The sequence below is a fragment of the Musa acuminata genome, chromosome BXJ3-7 (assembly GCF_036884655.1).
Source record: "Musa acuminata AAA Group cultivar baxijiao chromosome BXJ3-7, Cavendish_Baxijiao_AAA, whole genome shotgun sequence".
Taxonomy (NCBI): domain Eukaryota; kingdom Viridiplantae; phylum Streptophyta; class Magnoliopsida; order Zingiberales; family Musaceae; genus Musa; species Musa acuminata.
In genome coordinates, this window is record NC_088355.1 from 27,447,520 (window position 1) to 27,450,737 (window position 3,218).

The 3,218-nt window shown below is 40.5% G+C and overlaps 1 long non-coding RNA gene across 2 annotated transcripts; it reads left to right on the top strand.

Moving 5' to 3' along the window:
• Nucleotides 1-1,187: 1,187 nt before the first annotated feature.
• Nucleotides 1,188-2,984, top strand: LOC135642668 (uncharacterized). Of its 2 annotated transcripts, XR_010498025.1 has the most exons (4): nucleotides 1,188-1,274; nucleotides 1,380-1,444; nucleotides 1,559-1,777; nucleotides 1,863-2,984. It is a non-coding gene; the product is annotated as an uncharacterized LOC135642668 (long non-coding RNA). The 2 variants fall into 2 exon arrangements; XR_010498024.1 differs by having other exon boundaries at nucleotides 1,380-1,777.
• The last annotated feature ends 234 nt before the right edge of the window (nucleotides 2,985-3,218 follow it).

Genomic DNA, 3,218 nt, shown 5'->3' on the forward strand with positions numbered 1-3,218 from the left:
CATCGGAGAGAAGGTAACAAATTTAATTAATACAGATTTATAATTTGATGAATTAATCAAATATCGTCTTAAAATATGAGAACTTGAAAAATTTTCATCCATAATTCCAACAGAACTGACTTTCCCAAAAGCCATGCGATGAACTTCCTTTTATACGTATAGGCCGCAGCTCAAGTGGGTCAAAATTTACTGTGGTTAATCTTTTCCTAAAATTATAACGGAAATCAAGACTCACTTCCCCACGGAGAAGTGGAACACTCCAAGAAAATGGAGCAAAATGGACCGTTGCAATGGAACCTTGGAACTGTACACGATCAGACGGTCCAAATCAAACCCCTCGTTTCATCGTCCAGTCGTCCGCCGCTCCCCTATCAGAAGACCTCAAATAAATTAAAAAAATCCACAAAATTACATTTGCACCCCTCAATTTCAAATCAAATCGGCTCTCCCCCTCCCCCTCTCCTCGCCCACCACCTCTCAAGGGAATCAGATCTCTCCGCCTTCCTCTCTTCTCTCTCCCTCTCTCCCCCCTTCTTTGATCTAGATGAAGGCGCTCGCAAATTCGAAGGGTGGAAGGGTTCCGCCCTCCGAGACCCTGACCCCTTCTTCGCAGAAGTAGCGCCCTCCTCGGGCCCCAAAGGAGAACGTCGACCCCAACACCACCCCGCCGGAATCCTCTCCTTTCAAGTCTCCCGGAAAGCCGCTCTCCGCCAGGAACCGGAGCCCGCTTCCCCCCAAGCCGCCTCTCCCCTCGTTCCACGGCGGCAACCCTCTCAAGCGGAAGCTGAGCCTGGAAACCCTCGCCGAGAATGGGGGTCCGCCCTCGATGTCGTCAGATTCGGGCGTTCAGGTGAGACCTCATGAAACCCTACTTTCATCTGTTCAGATGGGTCTTCGAATTACATGTTTCTTGTGGTTGGATCAGGTACTTGTGCGAGTGCGACCACCAAGCAAGGGAGAGGAAGAAGGGGATCCGATTGTAGAAAAGATCTCCTCAAACTCCATTTCGATCCTTGACCATACCTTCACCTTTGACTCAGTAGCTGATACCAGTTCCACTCAGGCGAGTCTCAAATAGTATATATGCACTTTGAATTAGAGATCTCTCTTCAACTCCTTTACCTTCCGAGCGCCCCCTAACGCTTAACATTTAAAGTCCTCATCTTCTGAACTCTTGAGTGTCTTAACAGGATGATATATTTCGACTCGTCGGGCTTCCATTGGTGGAGAAATGCTTGGCCGGGTTCAACAGTTCCATATTTGCGTATGGGCAGGTAGGTGCAGCTCTGTGATTTCAAACATGACCAAGTCTCTTTGTTCTGCTCAATTAGCTATCAAGAATGCTGATAAGTTGTTTTGAACTGAATTTGTCGGGAAAGACTGGTAGTGGAAAGACGTATACGATGTGGGGACCTCCGAGCGCTGTCCGAAGATTCTTCGAGTAGTGAGTGGGGTTTGACTCCACGTGTTTTTGAGCGGTTTTTTTCTCGCATAAATGAAGTTGGTAGTCTATGCAGTCCTGCTCAACATGGTATTTTAGATCCACTCATGCTTACAGGATTATATATGTCTTAGGAGCAACCTAAGCATTCCGACAAGCAGCTGAATTACCAGTGTCATTGTTCCTTTCTGGAGGCAAGTGTGCTGATGCTACCTTCAAATCATGTACTTCTTGGTTGGTTGGTTTTTTAGTTTTTAATCTGTCTGATTGTTGAGATTACAGACCTCCAATGAGCAAATTACTGATCTTTTGGACCCAACACAAAAGAATCTTCAGGTGGAGAACTAACTTTAGGTTTGCTCCTTTTGCTAATCTGACTGTGGTTTTCTCATTTAATTCTGAATTTTGTCATGTCTTTCAGATTAGGGAAGATGTTAAAGCTGGCATTTATGTTGACTGTTTGACAGAGGAGTATGTGTATACAATGAAGGATGTAATCCGTCTGCTGACAAAGGTCCATTGATTCTCTTCTTTTCCAAGTCATATTTTGTAGTTTGTGATCAATTAATATTTCTCAAAGAACTTTTTAGGAGTTATGTTCAGGATTATTGGCTCAACAGAAAAAATGTTCAAATTGTAAATAAGAGTAATCTTTTATCCATTCGTTATAGAATACTTTGAAAACACCAACATAACTTTTTCTTTGTTTTATTTTGTAGATATCGTTTTATATGAAAAGTTGCAATTTTCATGTGCATGCTTGTGGTGTCTTGATGAGAACAAGTGTGACTGTGTGTGCATGTGCATGAATGTGTCTGTATGTGCATGTGCATGAATGTGTCTGTATGTGCATGCTCATTTGTGTGCATGTGTTGTCCCATACAGCACTAATGAAAATTTTTCTCATTTGATTTTTTTAACTATTGATAGTTGAATTATCCGTTTTATGATGTTTATAAGTCCCTTCTTGAAGAATAATGCTTTTGTTAAAGCTACTTCTAGCATGCAGTTTTGTCTTTTCATGCAAAAGTTCTATTATGTAGAATTAGAATTAGTTGAGCTAGTGTCATGGAAAATCCATTTGCCATTGAGATTTGACATTCTGGTTTCTATCTTATTATCTTCTATGGTTTTGTATATTTATTACTTTTGTTTGATTGTTTGACACAGCTTCTTCTTTAACCATTTTGCAAGTTCCTGGATGCTTAGCATAGACTCGTGGCATGGCTATTCTTATTTTTTCTTTATGGATATGATATCTGCAAATGATATGCATATTTACAACTCCTCAATTGCTTTTCTGGGATTAGCAAACAGGCGAACAGGTGCAACCAGCGTAAATATGGAGAGTTCCCGTTCTCACTGCGTATTTACTTGCATTGTTGATTCCCAGTCAAAGGTAGTAAATTGTGTTAACAATCAAAGTTCACTTGGAGATGAAGATTTCATTATGATGTTAACAGATTAAGAAATCATATAAATATATGTAGGTCAAACGGTAGCTTCCTTATTCAACAGTGAAACTTTTGTCAATTATTTGCAAGGTTGTGGAATCATGCTTTGCTTAGTCTTAAAATGCTACACATTTGTGTAGTCTTAGTTCACCTTGTAAAGATATTTAAATATTTAATCATATTCTGCCTCGAGAAACATAGTTAAATTCAATCTAAATGAAGTAACCCATATTACTTAATGTTCCTTTTGGCCATCTTATAAAGCGTGGTTGGTTGACTCATATTTGCTGATTAGTGGGGAATATTTTACGGTGAAAAAGTCA